General features: G+C 48.2%; 1 long non-coding RNA gene across 2 annotated transcripts in view; it reads right to left on the bottom strand.

Annotated features, from left to right (window-relative positions):
• LOC125333318 overlaps positions 1-18,795 on the bottom strand; it is a 106,033-nt gene that overhangs the window by 23,801 nt on the left and 63,437 nt on the right. Inside the window, exons 1-3 of one of the 2 annotated variants that reach the window (XR_007206832.1) lie at positions 5,813-6,200; positions 1,669-2,168; positions 816-1,162 (exon numbers count right to left, since the gene is read on the bottom strand). This is a non-coding gene — a long non-coding RNA (uncharacterized LOC125333318). Of the gene's footprint in view, positions 1-815; positions 1,163-1,668; positions 2,169-5,812; positions 6,201-18,795 lie in introns of those variants that run through there. The other variant, XR_007206831.1, reaches the window with a different exon arrangement.

Genomic DNA, 18,795 nt, shown 5'->3' with positions numbered 1-18,795 from the left:
TCAGGCAGAGGACTTGAACACCGCCTGCCTTGTCTGCAAGTCCCCACTGTGGTGTGGGGTGTGGAGTTTCCTGTCCCCAGCAGGAGCAGGCTGGTGCAGAGCACCCCTGGCTCCCGGCGGTACCCGCGTGCTGCCAGCAAACATCAAACATCCCCTCGCAGGCGGCTCCGCCGTGAACCTCATGTCAGACACATCAAGTCAGATTGAACCCAGAGGGCACTGTCCAATTATAAAGAAAACCTCAGAAAAGGTTTAGAGTTGGAGAGGGGCACACAGCAGCTTTACCTGCAATTGCTCAGCCAAGCCCATAAACTTGGCAACCCCCGTTCCGTTATAGCCGTGCTAATAGTAATCGTTAATCAGTTATTTAAAGTCACTCCCATGAAAAGCTATGAGCTTTTCTTTCTTTTTTGAAGCTAGTATAAATCAAACTTATAGGCAAAAGAATAAATACAGAGAGACAGCTGTACAGATCACACTGTCACACCAATCACTGCTTAAAAGCACACGCTGTAAATAGCAGACAAAATTCACCCCCAGTGGAATGCCATTGACTGCACGGGCAGGAGCTGCAACAGGGATAAATTGGCCTATCAAAAATACATAAAAATTTAGAAACAGAATTCAATGACGTGTGGAAGCGATTTGTCACAGCTATGTCACTTAAAATGACATTATCACTAGCAAACCCATTAAATATTATGGGTCCCGTTAAGATTCCTAAAGGGCCAAACAACAAAGGAGGTGGCAGTGGTTGGATGGAGCAGGAGGGGATGTGTATGCCGACCCAATGACCAGGGCCACTGGCTACTCACCTGGTCCTGGGCCAAGCCTGGGATGGACACAGCCATGGATCTGCAGGGTGACAGCCATCACCTGCACCAGGATGACATGGGCACGTATGCGCCTGGTGATGCTGGCAGCAGACAGAGCATTGTCACCAGGTCCATGCAGCAGAAGTGCCACTGGCTCCTCAGTCTATTGTCTCACAAATGGAAGAGCAAGTCCATCAAAACACAGTGCTTTGGGAGCCCAGTGTGTTTGTCCTCCTCCTGCAGGTTTCTGTTGGCAGCATCCGAGTTCCACAACGCCGCCAGAGTGATGCTGCTCTCAGTATGCTGCTCTCTCCCATTCTCAGTAGCTGCAGTTTGCAAAATGAGCCCTGCAAAGAGTGGGAGGGAAGGAAAGCAGACATCTTTATTTTGTGTGTGACTCTCAAGGTGTGACAATGATCTCAGACCCTTCACAGACCACTCACCAGCAGTGAGAGACCAGCACACAGTGGTGCCTCCACAGCTGGGTACGGGGTGTAGCTCCAGCAGGAGCCGTGAGGTTCAGTGCATGGGCTCATCAGGGCATGATGGGGGTATCACAGGATGTACTTAATGACAGTAGTCATGTTTTTGTGGAGATGGGCTGAGGAATTTTGCCTGAGTCTGAGAGTGTCCAAACTGAGCAGTTCTGCTCAGGAACTTGAGCAGCCATGAGGGTCAGGATGGCTTCAGTGGCAAACCAGTCTTGCTGGTCCAGCCATGGTGAGCAGAGCCTGGCCAGGGCAGAACAGCCAGAGGGGAGTTGGTGGAATGCACAGCCCAGCTGATGGAATAAAAGAACAACTAACTGTTTTCTCTTGGGGAAAAAAAACCACAGCTTGCTAAATTGCCTTACCAGGATTTGATTATTGCAGATGCGGGGCCAGGCAGCCTCAGTCACAAAACATTTCATTACTCTCACTGGAGCTGTGGGTCGCATTCTCCTGCTCTCTCCCGCAGCATCCGTGGCAGTAGCATGGACACAGCGGCTTCTGCCTGCACACCACGGTGTTTCGGTCCACTGGCTTTGCAATTTCCCGCTTCTTATTATTTTTTAAAACTGTTAGGGACAGCAGGTACCCAGGAGCACAAATAGAAGTGTTGTCCCTTCAGAGATGTCACTGGGAGGTCTGACAGCAGCGTGGGGACGGGTGCCCTGTGTCCTCCCTGCTGCCGGTGCAGGGGACAGCTGGGGACCCCGGGCGTGGCTGCTGCTGCTGCTGTAGAAATGGGGCAGATCCAGCCCTGGCAGCAGGTGAGCATTCCCTTGATTTGTTCACAGGCTTTCACCTAGAAGAGAGAGGGCAGGAGGAGCCATGCACTCATCATGTTATCGAGGTGTCACGATGCATTAGTCTGGAGACATAAAAGAACAACAATTGCATCTTAAACTGTGATAGTTAATTTATTATTGGAGAATTGAAAGGCAAAGCGTAAGAAGGGCTTTTTCCACACCCTGGATAGATTGTTAAAAACCAGATACATTAATCTTTTTTTTTTCCCCATGGCTATAAAAACAGAAAGCTACCAGAGGAATCAAGAAGAGAATTGCAGGCTTCATGGCAACTTATGCCTCTGAAATTCTTCACCGAATATTTCTAGCAGGAGTTTCTAACAATCTCAAGCTGTATGACTGCTTTTTGTTCTTCTGCTAATTGATGTTTTTACGCAGCACCATACCTAATCCCTGCCTCTTAATCAAATTTTATTAAAATTCCTTAACAGCGCAATGAGAAATAGTCATTTGGGATTTTATCCATCTCTTATTCCAAAATCCCAATGCACTTTCCTTGTGTCTGGTAGGCCTTGTGGGCAAGAGTTTTTATCCCCCAGTGACTGAAGGATGCACCAAGGTCCTAAAACTTGGTGCAGCTTCAGTAGTGTCACAGGTGAGCAGGCAGCAAGTCTGGCCAGGGAACAGCCTCTCCTCCCTCATCCAACCTGCCAGAGGCTTTTTGCTTTGAAACAGCCACTCAAGAGTGTTGTTTGTTTTCACATCTCTACTGTTCCCTGACCAGAACTTATTCCTGAAAGAAACAAAAACACCCCAGAAATGACCAGTTTCTTGGGAGCAGTGAATTGTTTCCATGCCCAATGGATTATGCTACTAATCAAATCCAACATATCACTAGCCTGAATACCTCCTATTCACAGCTGGAAACGTATCAAAGCCGCGTAATCAAGAGGTGTCCTTTAGATTAAAACCAAAGTAAATTTTATCCAAATTTTTCCAGATCTTGATTACTGGATGTGGGTAACAGGAAACTGAAATAGATCTGTAAAATCTGGGCTTCTACACAAGGTAAAAGCAGCGCAAATGTTACCACACACCCCTGGAGGGTTTGGGATAAGAGGCGGCCTTGGACCACATTTCACAATCAGATGCTGAGGTTTGAAGAAGTCAGGCAGTAAGATAAAGAAGGCAATGAAATGGAAGTGGAACCAGAGGCTCTACAGTCTCAATCCTGCCTTCCTTTGTGTTCATCAGTCTAAGGGCTGCATCTCTCAGACCCATCTGGTAAAGCTGTGGGTGTAAATTGGACGTACTGGTAGAAGCAAATAAGGCAACTTTGTCCATAATGGAAACTTTTGCCACATTAGGAAGCAAATAACTTCAGAAAAAGAACAATTTGGGTTTCATATACATTGTGGGTTTATATGACTGCAATAAAATGACTGCAGAACCCAAAGTAACACGTTTCCCAATTCTCTTGATGTGGTGAGAGTTCAGCACAAAATGGGATACCAAATTAAATATAGCTATCACAGGCTGATCCTCCTCACTCAGATATTTAGTTATACACGAATTCATGTTCATGCAGAAGCACACATATGTCCCCAGCTCTGCCTGCACACCGATCCACCTACCCACAGAAGGTTTTTTGCATGCTCTGCTGTGACATTTATCCACAAAGTCCCAGGGGTATTGCACCTATTCTTTTTGGCATTACCCATGTAATGCAAGATATAAAATTCTTGGTTGATGTTCTAAGTTTGTATCTAATAGTCCTGGAGGCTCTGAGTGCCTTTTCACAGATTGTGTTCCAGCTGTCTGCCGATATTTGAATGTGCAGGTCTTGGTCCCATGCTGTGCAAACAGGCAGCCTCCCACGCATTTTGTGTACCAGCAGTAATTTATGAGTCTATCTATAAAGGAAATAACAGTGTGTTAAGAAGGGGTTATGTAAAGCTCTGAGATTGAGAAGTAGCTCAGTTAACTCGGTACAACTTCCTAACATCACCGTTATGTTGCAGCTGATTTACGAATACAGGAGGCCTTCAACTGGTGATTCATATTCCTTCTGAAGCGGATGGGGGGGGCAGGAGGTATAATAACTGTTTCTACATAAATCTCATCTCACTGAAAGGCTCCCACCTTGAAACCTCATATTGCACCTTTTGCAAATACAAGTGTCTGGATTGACCTGCAAGTCCCGAGGCACCGGGGGATATTCTGGTACCAACCAAATGAATGAAAAAATAACATATGAGGTGCTGGCCATTTGTTTCCCATCTCATGCCACAGGGACTTCTTGCAAATTGTCCTTTATTGCAAATACTACAGGCAGTGCATGGCAATCCACGTGATGGGAGCCCAGGGGGATGCCTGACAGCCCTGTCAGGAGCCGTGGAAGAGCAGGGGACTGCAGCAGGGCCTGTGGAGAGGTTGAAGGGAATGACCATCACCACACACAATGATCCATGCTGGGCACTTAGGGCTGATCAAAACAGAACCATCAATTTGCAGGACTCTTTTTTTCCTTTTCTCCCTTCAAAAATGGAAACCAGCCTGTAGGTGTTGGAGACACCTCTCTGCAAACTATTTCCGTCCTGCTTTTCAAACCCAGTGAGCAGATAACTGGGTCTGAACAGCAAAACCTTTCCTAGTTAAAGAGCAGGTTGTATTTAGCAGCCTCACATCTCTTCTCGATTGCAAACAAGACATAAAATGCAGAAGTTGCAAGCCACTCAGCTTAACAAGTTCAGCATTATTTATTTAATGTCACTCGGAACATGAATATTTAAAGTGGACAATGACCTCTAAGCAGAAGAAAGTTATCAAAATCCATATGTGCCACCTCTCCACCCAGAGGCCAAGCTGAGTTTGCTGCTCGGCTCAGGTCAAAGGGGACCAGAGCAGAGGCATCATCCTTCATCCCGGCCACCCGGCTGTCCGCAGCGTGGCACTAGGCTGCAAAACTCTTACAGCTACAAATCTGCCTGTAAACCACTCGTGTCTGCCACCAGCCTGCAGCTCCCCACCGGCAGCAGGGCGAGAGCCAGCAGTGCCTGGCACAGGGCCCAGCCGGAGGCACCGCGCTCAGGTGTGTCCCCAGCGAGCTGCGGAAGAGGTGGCAGGGTCTGAAATTTTGGCAGGCAGCCAGACTGCCCAGCCAGGGGTCACAGCCCTTGTGGTGGCCTGGAGGCTGACCTGAACTGTCAGATGAAAGGTTTTATCCCAAATGATGCTTTCACAAACATTTCTCCCCACCTTACCCCGAGCTGGTGCCAGCATCAAACATTTTTAATCTCACAAAATATTCTATCCATTTTTACTCTCCTAAAAAAATTTTCTCCTCTCCCAGCTTCCTTGAGACTGTTACTAACATGTTATGCACATTTTTTTTGCAGGCATTTCTATAAAAATTCTCAGATATCTAGACAAAACCACTGACAATTCTCCCCAAAACCCACCAGCTGGTTTGGTTTGAAGATTTCAAGACAAAACCAACAGTGGACATGGCATTTTTTCCACATTTCTCAGCCAACAACATTGCTGATCTGGAGAGGTTTCTTGGTGGCTTTAGGAGCATCTCTGAGACCTGTGGTGGGGCCAGCCCCAGCCGCACGCAGCCACCGTGGCACCGTGGGGCCAGGAGCAGCAGCAGCACTTGCGTGGGACGTGTCAGCACCACTGTCACACAGGCCAGAGACGTCAGGCAGACAGAGCCACTTGGAGCAGGCTCATCCAGAAATCAGAGATAATCATATTTTCCTACCTGGCAGGCCCATTAGGGGATGTCTTCATTAGTGCTGGGGAGGCAATCAGAACATCACCAGGATGAGAGCCATAAAAACCTGTCCCTGAATTGTGTCAATCACAGCCAGCCAGCCTGAGCCCAGCCCTACCCTCTCTCCTCCTGTCACACAAGTGAGACAGCCCAAATTTAAAAGCCAAGGAGCTGTCTGCCATTTTCTCTGGTGCTTTAGCCACTGGGACTCAAGCTTTGCCAACTGTTAGCACCTAATGTTGCAACCAGCACATTTCAGCTTCAGCTTGTGAGATTTCTGGCATTTCACTTATAAAGATGCTGAGTTCCTAAAAAAAGCACTTTTTGCAATGGAAGCTTCTCATGAAAAATGATTCACACCCATTTTTTTCACCAAAGTGTGTTGAAAGCCAAAGAAAAAAAGCCAAGAAGAAAGCAGCAAGCAAGCAGAGCTGGAAATCTCCCTGAGGAGATGAGACCCTGGCTGGTGTCACGCCAGTGCAAGGGTGTGATTCACTCTGGTGTCTGCTTTTCAGGGCTGGGACCTTCGCAAGTTTCTCCTTCTGTCCAGGAAAAGGAAGAGCTGAAATAATCATCACCAAGGGACAGGGCCACACAAAATCTTCCCTCTGGGACGTGAATCCATCGCTGGCACAGGGATGCTTGTGCCATCCCACAGAGCGGCTGGACCCGGCCCAGGCTGGGCTCTGGGGTGGCTCCATTCTGATCTCACCGGTTCTCAGCAGCTCCTGCAGGAATGAAGCATTTCTCAAATGCATTCTCACCTCAACAACCGAAATCCCAGCTCTTCCAAACTGTCGGGTTTTTCAGACAGCCCCAGCACCCTGCCCTCCTCCTCATTCTGACAGATCAGGAGAGAAAGCACATTTCTGGGTGCAGTCTGACACCAGGCCAGCCTGAAAGTTGAAAATCAAAGTGGATGAGAAGTAGATTCATTATAGACTAATTAATCTAGAAAAGGCTCCTGCACAAAGGTTGATGACATTCACTTCAGGATAATTTTGAAATAAATATGAGGATTCATAGAAGAAAAAAATGCAGTTAGGAAAAGATTATTTTTGAAGCATAAATATAGTTCATTTCTAGCCCCCCCTCCTCCACATATCAATTAATGAAGCAAATCATCTGTCTGAATCAAAGATGTGGGAGAAAAACACAGTTATCTATTTGAACTACAAAAAAATTAAAGGATTTAAAATGAAACATATAATTAGCCTGTAGGACTCTCTGCTGTAGGTTACTGAGGCAAAAAAGAAAAAAAGCCCTTACTAATTTTCAAAAAAGGGCTCGACAGCTAAAAGAATAGCTTTTGCTGCTCTATAAAAGTGGGGAAAATGTTCATCTTCTGGAGACGAGCAGGTCCAGCCAGAGCCCAGCTCTGCGCTACAGCGTTTGTAACTCTGCCCTTACACGGGCTCCAGATGTTGTCAAGTTTTGCCCAACTTTGTGTTCTTTTACTGGTCTTTATTTTTTTTTTAACCTATTTACACATGCAGGAGCATCTCTCTGCCCACCCTGCTGCACACCGTGGTCCCAGCCCTCGCCGGGGCAGCAGCTCTCCGCGTACTCACCCGGCTTTCCCGGGACCACGAGGGAAACGGGGAGAGCGCAAACACCAGTGAGCAAAACCTTTCATCTGCCGGCTGCTGTGTTGATGGTATTGGTGATTGTAAGTGCTGAACCCCCATCAGGGGTGGCAGCTCCGGGTCCCCGAGATCGGGCAATCAGCAGAGAGCACCACGCGGCGCCCGGCGGGCGAGGCTCCGCTCCCGGCGTTTGTGCTGCCGGGATTGAAGGCAGGCACGGAGCTCTCCGCGGCGATTTCCATCAGCCCCGGTGCTGCAGGACACGGAGCTGACGAGCACCAGCTGGCACGGCAGGCCGAGCTCCGCCGATGAGCTGCGGTGGTGCTCCGCAGTCTCCTCGGCAGCGCCTGGCACGGGCCGCTGGCGGGGCTGGCACGGACGGACCGGCGCTCGGCGCCACCGGGCAGCCACGCGTTATTGGAGCTGAGACTGAAATGAGGAGCTCAATGTCAAACCCACAAGCCCAGCCAAAGACTCAGCAGATGCTGCACATATAGATGTGTACGGAGGTTAATATTAGTCTGGACAAGGCTGACTCTGGCTTTCACAGATATACCACGAGAACACTCCTTAGCAGGCATCTTTTTTCCAGAGATTATCACTTGCATAAATATGCAATACCTATGGGTCACATCTGAAAAACCCTCTTTATCATCGCTATTTATTTGGAAACGCAGAAGCTGCGAGAGGTGCCAGGCAGGACAGGCACCACTTATCTTTCCCCAAGCCCTGGATGCGTGCCTAACCTCCAGTGTGGCTCTGCTTGCATCATTGCAGAAACAAGAGCAAAACGCCATCGTAGGGAGCTGGAAGCGTTTTCCTCCACTCTTGTACTACTGAAAACACATCCTCCAAGGCAAGGGGGAGCTCCTGCTTGGTGCCTGCTGATGAAGTTTTCAGAAAGAGGCAGGTCAGCATAACCCAGTCATCCCCAAGTAACCATTTGACACCTCTGCAGGTAGAGCAGAGGTTCCACCAGCGCAGTTAAAAATTTACAAGTCATTTGATCATGATCTTAGGAAAAAACCACAGTGAACCGAAAATTATTCCCTCACAAATAAGATCACTTTGACTAAGTTACTTGCTTCCCCCTCAGAGGAGATTTAAGGTTTTTCTCTCTTCCTCTGCAATCTGGCTCCCTTTTGAAGTTAAAAGAAAGAAAGGTTCAGGGGCTTTTTTACTTAAGAAGAAAAAACAACCTTCTCCTCTTTGAAACTATTTTTTTTAGACAATTGCTGTCTCAAATTTTAACAAATATTCTCTAATTTGCACCTTGTTCAAAAGCAAAACAGTAAGTTTGAATTTTTTTTAATTATATTTTTTTTGCATACTGAATATTACTTTCCCTTTCTTTGTCTTAGTGGCAGAAGGGAGAGTCTTAAAGAAATCAAACTACCAGCTCCCTTCCAGATTTTCACAATTTGTTATATAATTTCTTAAAAGAAGCCATAAGGCCACTTGGAGGGAAAACGGAAATCTTCTAAAAAGAAGAAAGAAAATAGATTTTTTCACCCTTCTTCTTGTAGATGAAGTAGATGAGACTAAAAGAGGCATTTCATTTGAAACATTGAATTCAAGCCCAAGAAAAAAAGCTGACAAGGTGTCCCTGCTAGGAAATTCATTCTCAGCAACCAGGGGAAACCAAGAGACTTTCTTCAAGGACAAAGAGAAAAGAAGTTTGGAAAAATAGGAGCTCAATTTAAAACACCCCTTTTTTGTGTTTTTGGGGTTTTATTTTTTTAATTTATTTTTTCCCAAGCTGTATGAGTATAGATGTGTGGGTTTGTTTCCCCCAGGAGCAGAATTTGGGTTCTGTGTGTTCCAGGTGTGGCAGGTGCCGGGATGATGGGCAGGACTGGGAGCAGGCAGAGGTGTCTGTGTGTGTCCCTGCAGCGCTGCCTCATAAATACCACAGGGCTTTAATGCTGGAGCAGGATTTTAGGAACCGGGTACTCGGGGCTGCTCACACTGCTCTGCGTTGCTCCAGCAACAAGAAGCTCATCTGAGCTTTTCCCTGCGAGACCAACCCCACCAGGATCTCACAGCCACGAGTAAAGGGTGGCCAAAAAACAGGGAGCAGAGAAGGGCAGCGCCGTGGTGCTTCTTGCACTTGAAGGTTTGTGGTGAGTGCTGCTGGGAGCAGCCCTGTGCTGGCAGTGCTCGGCCACTGCAGCCCCTCGCAGCCATCCCACGAGGAGAGGCTGAGCAGCCTCCCAGCTGCCCGGCCCCTGGGCGCGAGCGGGACCTCCGGACACCTTCATCCCCGAGTGTGCCTCCACTGCTCCCTGCACACGGGCACCCTCCATCCCGGTGCATGCCCACGAGGAGGCTGATGAGCTGCTCCCAGCCTGTGCTTTCCCAGGGGGAGCAGATCCTCCTGCAGCTGCTGTGCTGGAGCACGAGCAGCAGCTCCCCCACGCCGCCCCCCAAACCACATCAGCAGGCCCGACAGTTCCATCTCATCCAGTCTGCTCCTCCAGGATGGGCTGAGAGCACTTCATCCCCTGCCCCACCCTGCTCCAGCTCCTTGCAGCCCCACAGATGCAGAGAAGTCCCAAGGCTGCTGGGCAGATGTGAGCACTGCTGGGGCTGGGGGGGCTTCAGGCCAGGGGAGAGTGGGGAAGGCAGCGAGAAAACAAAGCGAGAGCGAGAGGTGATAAGGGTGAAGGTGTTTCTGGGTAAGACAGGCTGATTTTCACACCAGGTGCTGGAGCTGGGCAGGGGGGAAGAACAAATGGCTGCGGGAAGGAAAACCAGCCCTGGTTTGTTGTTGTTTGTCAGTTTATGAGCACCGGTGTGTGCGGTGGTGGGTGTGCTTGCACAGCTCTGATCAGCTGAACACTCTGTCTGCAGCCCAGCAAGAGTGGCAAATCAACCCAGGATTGTGGTGCTGGAGACATTTTGTACTGAAAAGATGTGTTTGGTGTCAGACTCACAGATTCCCTCCTGGATCACACATTTCCATCAAGGATGTTTCCTCTCCAATATAAAGCCAGGGAAAACAAAACCAAACAGCCAAACACCCTTTCCAACAAAAATAAATGAGCTTAAGCATCAAAACACGTCTGCTATTTGCTTAGAGACAAAATAAAAACAAAAGTCAAAGCCATCACTAGCAGACTTTCAGGTCTTTTCAGCTAAAAACATCAGTTCATTTACAAGTTTCCTCCAATTTTTTTAATGCATTCAGGTGAAAACCAAACCAGTATTAATCCCGTTTTCTCTTTCCATCTTTTTTCATTGAATTTTCCCTCTGGGACTGTCCCCATCAGCTCTCACCTCTCCAGGGAGCTCTGCAACTCCGTTCAAGGATGCACAGCCAAGACCAAGGAGTTTCCGTGGCCCTGTTCCTGCCTGCACCACATCAGCTGAACTCAGACTCTGCATGAGGTACATGGAATGTCCAGTCCTGGGGCCAGCCTGCCCTACCTGGCCAGGGTTGCCTCTGTTTCTCTCAACCAAGAAGGCTGACTGCACTTTTCCCGGCGCGTCTCGAGCTGCCCCTTCTTGGTGAGAGCCCAGGGCAGCCACCAAGCCGAGGAGCAGGAACACATGCACCTGGGCAAACCCTTTCGTGGGTAACTTGATCATGTCGTGCAAATGACATTAGTAGAGACTGCATGAGTACAGCCAGGCCATGATGCCATCACGATAAAGATAACAGACCTGAGTGAGTTCTCACTGCGCCAGGGAACAGGTTTCAACCACATCCTGCTTCGTCAGCAGCCACCCCGTCCCTCGTGCAGTCATTAAAGGTGCACTACGAAGCTCTAGCTGTGTGAGGGGGACAGGGACAGGTGAGCAGGGCAGAGCATCATTTCAGGGACCTGTTTCTGCTCCTTCAAGATTCATGGCGAGGTCACCACTGTTTGCTCTTTTCCTCCCTCTATTCTTTACCTGCTTGGTTTTCACAGATTAGAAAACCAGGTGTTAGCTTTGCTGGCCCAGGTTGTTCGTCCCTCCTCCCCATCCATATTAAAAGCCACAGGAGGGTATTTATACAAGGAAACCTTTGCAGAGAATCCCCTCCTCCGTCCCTGTGGAGCACTGGGTTTGTTCTTCCCCAGTTCCATGCAGCAGAAAAGCTGCTTTCAACCCTACCTCCTGCAAAGACAGCTGTGCCAGCCCAGCAGTGATGAGCCTGCTCCTGCCTGCACTGGGATCACTCCATGCCTGCATTGCCTCCACCATGGGCATGTTCCAGTCCTGCTTTTGGTGGTACAAGGATTCCCGTGGTCCTGCAACCCCATCATGGTGCTCTAGGCTTCACCTCTCTTCTCCACAGCTTGGGACTGATGGGACTGATTCCTGCCAGCAGCTCAACGAGACAGACAAACATCTCAACACAGAGACATTTCTCCAGTTATTATTTTTTCTTAGCTTTTGGTAACAAGCTAGGGGAAGCAGAAGTCTCCTCCTCATCCTCCTCACTGCTGGCACCCCTGTGCTCCCAGGCAGGAGCCATTCCCACAACCCCTCTCTGCAATTCCCCAAGCTACTTCCCAGCAGCCAGGGGAGAGGAAAAGATCATTACTGCTTTCAAAATGAGACTGTGGAGAAAATATATGACGAGTCCAAAACAGTAATTGTATTTCCCAGGGCTGTAGGGGCCCTTTGCTGCCAGATACCCCAGGAACCCAGCTCCAGCTCTGGCTCCTCCTCCACAGCCAGCTCTGGGCACACATCACAGTACCCAGGGTACTACTGCCGGCAGCGGGGCAGGGCAGAGATGGGAAGCCCCTGGAAGCATTTAAGGCCAGATTGGACAGGGCTGTGAGAAACCTGGTCCCGTGGCAGGGAGGGTGGAAGAGGCAATTTTTAAGGCTCCTTCCAACCCAAACTGTTCTGTGAACCTGTGATTCTATGATTCTGATTTTGAGATTCCATGTGCTGATGGTGCTGCCTGTTCTGTAGGGATGGGGCTGAAAGCAGCAGCCGTAGCCTCCACCACTCCTTCCACAGCCCCAGGGTCTGGCTGCGGGGTGCTGCGCTCCCAGCTGGAATTAGCAAGTTTACCTGGGACCATACCCCCGAGAAACCTCTGCCTCACTGCCTCCCCTTCAGCCCAAAAGCTCAGGGAAAGCTCCCCCCCCACTCCCTTCCCTGGTGGGTCCAGTCCTGCTGCGATTGCTGCTGGTGTCACCCCAGCAGCTGCTGCAGCCTCGCATCCCCCATGGCTCGTGTGGTTTGAAGTGTTGTGTTTGTTTTCCTTCACTGTTAACTTTCAAGTATAAATGTGAAAGCTGGGGAAAGAGTTCCTAATGCCCCATATGCTTCCCCTGAGGAGCAGAACTATTCCTTACTATGATTTAGACTTTTAAGATGTTGCTGCCTCTTTTTTTTCCCTCCCCGCTGCTGCAGAGCCAGGAACCAGGCTCGGGGAGCAGCTGAGCATCCCCGGCCCCAAAACGGGGAGCAGGATGGGGCCCATGGCTCCTGTCTCACAGCGAGCTGGCCTGCCTCCTCCCAGCAGCTGTAATGAAATGCTTTGAACATAAAAATGAAAAGAGAAAGGAAAAGGATGTTCCCTTTCCTCCCCTGACACATCCACACGCACGCACACACTCCTGTGGACTTCTCCTTTGCCTGCTATATCAAATGGCCGTGTCTTTTTGAAGTTACCATGGCAGTGAGAGCAGAGCAACAGCACAACTCGCAGAGGGGGAGAGAGCAAAGGAAAAACGCTGGCACAGGGAAGGGGAGGACAGAAAGGGGCCGAGAAGATCCTCTGATGTCTACAAGATGTGGTGCGGAAAAGGCTTTCCCACTGGAGAAATTATAATAAGCAAATAAATATCCAGCCATGAGAGGGCAGACAAAAAGTAAAGAAAAGCGAGATCTAAGAGCAGAGCTGGGAAAAGAACTAAAGTAGAAGCAAAGAAGAGACAGAAATTCAACTAATTAGAGAACAAGGTGTGTACAGAAAGAAAAAGAGATGAAGGTGAGAGAGGATTTGGCATCCAAACCTAGAACAAGGATAATTTCAGGAGACAAAGCAAGAACTGCCAGTGACAGGTTACTTTGGAGCAGCCACTGCCACCAGTCTCAGGGTCCCCTCCCACCCTGCACCCAAGGGAGCACCCCCTGCCAGCCCTCTGTCTCTCCAAGCCCAAGCAAGCCCAGGCCCACTGGATGCCCTCTTGGCTGGATTTGCTTGTTCTGAGCAGCTCAGGACAAGGCTTGAGCTCAGGGGTGTTCCACATCAGGAAAACCCCACACCCTGCTCAGCCCCGCAGGTGCTCCCTGCAAACCCAGGCTGACCCCGCACGCTATCACATCCCTGCTGTGTGTCCGTGGGCTGAAGCAGGTAGGGAAACAGTGGGTGCTTCAGAAACCTGGCACAGAGAGACAGCACAGGGTGGGGAGAAGGAGGGACAGCCTTATCTCAGCCAGACACTGTTGCTGGTTGCACACAGTCACGCTGCACCACTCCGTTTCCTCTCTGTGCCATGAGGATGTAGCTGTCGGTTCAGAATCCTGTCCTCACTGAGTGTGGAGCCAAGCCTTCCCTCTGCACATGGAGAATGTGAAACTGGGGCTCTAAGGAGCTCATGACCAGCCTAGAAAATCCCATGCACAGCTGACTGGGAAGGCACCACTGACCTGTCTTTCAGACAAGATTAGGTGTCTTTAGTGGGGATCTAACCTATCCCAGCAACAAGGACTCAACATTTCCCTCTTGGGCTATTCCACAGATTTCCTTGCCAGAAAGTCATTCAAAGCATCCCATTTTTTCTCAGCACAAGTCTGTACTCCCAGTAGAGCCATGCTAAATAATTCCTTTTTGCTTTGGAAGTTTAAAATCTTCATCTGTCATTTTGGCATTATACCTTACTTAAAATGGTTGACATTTCTTCAATTCCAGGCTTACCTGGAGGGTGCTAAGCAGAAGACCAAGAGACTGGAAAACTTTGCAAAGCAGAAATCTTACAGAAGAGGAGTGTGGGATGAAAACAGCATCCCACGCATACTTAAATACCAGCATCCAGAGTGAGCAGGATTATGATTGCTTGGCCTGAAACAAATGGTTCCACTTTTGCTGCTGCTAATACCATTAAATAACCAAGAGAGCGAATGTCACTGATTAGAAAATAGCACAGAGCGCTTGCAAGCACTAATCAACTTCACAGAAATGTTGACTTTCAGACCTAAAAAACCCTTGAGAGTGTCCCTGTGAAGTTATTTCGGGTGAGGCTCTGCATACCGGAGCTGTCCCTTCGCATTAGGCTTGATCCCTGCTCTCCGCGCGCAGCATGGTGAACCCTTAATGCTTTTCAATTACATGACAAGCAAAGCAACTTATTGGTGCTCTTTATGTTAATGTCCCAATATTTTTCATATTTATGATACCTAATTACATTTGCTCCTGATAGTGATGTAATGTTTAGGTATTGAAGATTGAGAAGACCGCTCTAATGTTAATATATTTACATTATTAAAAAGTAATACATTACATAGGCAGTCTGCTGCGTAGGGCTGGATCTCTAGATGAGCTCTCAAGGCAAATCCATTATCTTCTCCCTCCTCCTGTCCCCTGTACAGATTCTGATAACTAGGATTGACTGGCAGTGTTTAAAGTGACTGCAGCTGGTATCATGGTGCCAAAAGGGAAAAGGTATCTTACACGTGCATGAAATTAAATAGGCCCAGGGGTCTCAGAGGACCACGCTGCATTACCAGGCAGAGGAATTCAAGACATTAGCTCAGAAGATCAGCATTGCAAAAATGGTGAAAAAAAAACCCTAAAGAGGGCTAGAGAAAGGCGGGCTCCCTGTGCAGTGCCATCAGAGACACTTTCTGTGAAAGTCCTTTAGCTGGAAGAGAAGCCTCCTCAAGCCCCTTTGGTTTTAAACTGCCTTTTCTCCTTCGGCCAGGGAATTGTGCATGCCTGATGATCACCAGGACATCCTGCACATCCTATTGCCCTCTTCAGAGGAGGAGAAATGATGTATTTATAAGAGAGGTTGAGTTGCTATATTCCCTAAGGATCACCTTCTGGGAGGGACACATTCCCTTTGGGACTGCCTCCTCCTCAAGTGCTTCCTCACTGATCACATCTTCGGAAGTTCACCGAAGAAGCCAGGACCCAGGCCGGTGCTTCATACATTTTTTAGACACACCTCAAGTAGCTAGCTCAGAGCTAAAATATGTTATTCGGTATTACATGTCCGGTCAACTCAGGAAAGATGTCAACTGCAAATGAAAACTGGGGGGACGGGAGGCAGAAGCTGTGAGCAGCCTTTCACCAGGGGATATTTGCCAGCCCAGCAGGTGCTGAGCATCTTCATCCTGTGCTGTGATCTGTGAGAGATCAGCTTGAATCACACCTCCTCTATAAATCCAACATCTCAAATAATGGCTCCACATCAAAACCCCTAAAGAGCCCCTCTCTCACAGTAAAAATGAGTGAGAAACACAAGGGGACGCAAAGATGTCCAGCACCACCAGTGCTGGAGGAGAGACCAGCCTGTTCAGCCTTCATTTACAAATTCCTAATGAATGACAAATGGGTTTTTAATGAACAGCAACTGCAGCAGCAGTCTCAAGGCTCAAGTGGCTGACACTGAGAAAAGACAAGTCTGGGGCACGCAAGCCCTGCTAATAAACACTAGATAACAAAACAAAAAAATAAGAAACCAACAAAAACAGGTTCAGAATCCTTACCAAATTCAACAAGTCTGCCTGATCACCCATGAGCTGCTTATAAACTGTAGTCTATCACCTGTATATGTGCTGCCAGTCACACATTGGAAACCCCCCGCATAGGGCACGTGCGCTGTAAGAGACCCTGAGTGCCCACCAGGAAGGACAGTTTGCCCCTGGACAAGTGAACTGGACGATGAGGACATGGGGAGGTGGCCCTCTAGCAGCCTCTTCATCACAGGTATTTCCATTCAGTACAACGTGCTCTGATCTTTCAAAAGGAAAATACACAAGACTAGGTCTTCCTGGCTATTTCCACTCCTTTGGGTGGAATTTCTGTCTCCTTAGAGTGATGTGTGCTTACACTGAGGAATTGGAAATGATTCCTGAGTCAGTAATAGTGGTGGGGAGGAGGGGGGCTGCCTGCAAGTCAGAACTCATCTACATTGACAGAGAAGTTATAAGGCAGCTTCTGTGATTTCCACCCAAATTAAGCCTAGCACAAAGGAGGATTCTCAACCTCTCCTTTTAATGAGCACAGAGTTATAAGGACAATTACTCTGAATGAAATAAAATTAATTAACGCACACATTTGGGGACTAAAAATGCTTATTATCTAATATGTATGAATTTGACCTAGCTTAAAATTAATGACAGAGCCAGGATGAACGCGGCATTCAGGTTACATAAAACTGCAATAAACAGGGTGCAAAGAGAGATGTTGCTGATCCTTTTAATATCAGCACTGTGAGAGCTCAGAAGAGCGGAAGAAAGCATGTGCTGTACATAATTTTCATAGAAATTTGCTTCAGTTGAGCTTGTACTTTACATGTGTTTTAACAACTGAACTTGCTGGCAGGAGTGAGCTTGGCAAAGTGATTATTAGGTAATACTTCTATGAATATTTTCTGGAGCTGGAATTCTCTTTTGGAAAAAGGCTTGCACAATGCAGCACTTCGCTTTCCGGGATGCCAATAGCACTCACGTAATTGATTGAGTTTGTGGTTGCCTGCATCCTGGCATTTCAGCCAGGATGCCTGCTTTAAATGCTTGATCAGGAATTTTTATTCTTGGAGGATTCTTTCAAGGAGAAGCATCCAACCACCCTGAGAACATAATTACAGCATGTGGCCTACTGATCCAATTAAACTGACCAATACACTTAAACTCCAGCATCCAGAAATATGCAATTAATTAATCACTTACATGCAGTCAACAGGCCAAAACTTATTCGTCCGACTTATCTAGCAAGAAATAACTGAATTATGAGGAAATTCAAGAACATCATAAATTGTTCGTGGATTGCAGCAAGGCAAAGTTTATTAAATAACTCATCCAAATTACTTGGGCCATTTTATGTATGACAGAACAATTTTTGTGTATAAGAACTTCTTGGATGATGTTAAAGGGCAATTCTATCTGGATAGTGGCTGTGAAATCATATTTGGCATCTTGAGAACTCCAGCTCAGCATGCTTCTCTTATTCCAAAAATGTAGAAAAGTGTAGTTTTACTCATTGGTCCAAAAAATGAGCTTAATGGCAGTGAGGCGCCGTGGGCCCGCCTGTGCTGCCTGATAATATGAAGCAAAGCCCCCGTGCAGATGAGAGCTCCCAACCATCCTCACTGGAACCCCTCAGGCCTACACTTGGAGAGCGCTACCGAAAAACACCCAGGCATGCGCAAATGATAGAAATAAATCCTGGGATCATTGTGTTTAGGACAGAAGAGGAAGATCTGTGCCTAATTATAGCGCCTGTTCCCCCAGCCAAGGCGAGGCTCGCTCGGCGTTCCAGCGCTTCCCCCGCTCCTCCGAACGCCGGGGAGGGAGGAGAATTGGGTGCACATGGTTCAACAGGATTTGGACCAAGGATGGCTGAAACTTGGCACGTCTCATGAATCCAGCTGTCTCCAACATATACAAATCCAAACAGACTCTATGTGAAAGGAGCAAAATAAAATCTTTCCTGCCTGTGTACACGTGTCCGCAAGCCCCCGGCCCAGAAGGGGGGTGCAGAAAGGATGAAATGAAGAGCTGACTTCCCACCCCTCTGCAGACACAGTTGTTAAGAGCACTCTCAGGAGCAGATTCCTCAGGGCTGGCAATGCCAAGGAATGGGGAGAGGATGGCAAGGGACTCTCGCTCCCTGTGTGCAGGTTCCCGACTCTTCCTGGCACTGCGTGGCTGCTGTTGGGATTTTCCAGGGAGGATGGGCTCTCTGCAAACCCCAAATGCACCAGGGGTGGGGGGTCAGTGCATGGGGAAAAATTCATGGAGAAAGCCTTTTCCCGTGGCTGTGATGGGTTGAGGCAGCTCTAGGGACACAAGGGTTGTCCCCACAGCACCAGTGACAGGGAGTGGCAGTAAAACAGAATGAAGACGTGCCATCCCTCAGTCAGAAGCCCACAGATAAGAGTTTTCTGAACTAAGCCACAGGTTTATATATGTAACCCCATTTTTCTACACTGAAATCTCCCATGTAATTCCTTATTCAATACTTCTATAATCCTATTTTTCTTCTGGGGAGATTTCCTTCACTTCGTCTGCCCTCAGATCCACATCAGGATAGAGGCTTGATTTATTCCTGAGGGAGAAGACTACCACCACTCCTCCCAGCTGCTGTGAAGCAGTGTCTTAACCCTGCAGAGGCAGGACCCTTTCCCACTCGTGTTATTAGCATTCCCTACTACTTGCATGTTATTTTTCTTTTTCGTCTTCATTCTTTTTTTTTTTTAAACTTCT

This window comes from Corvus hawaiiensis, chromosome 14, assembly GCF_020740725.1.
Source record: "Corvus hawaiiensis isolate bCorHaw1 chromosome 14, bCorHaw1.pri.cur, whole genome shotgun sequence".
In the NCBI taxonomy this organism is placed as follows: domain Eukaryota; kingdom Metazoa; phylum Chordata; class Aves; order Passeriformes; family Corvidae; genus Corvus; species Corvus hawaiiensis.
This window is presented reverse-complemented; position numbering and strand designations above follow the sequence as displayed.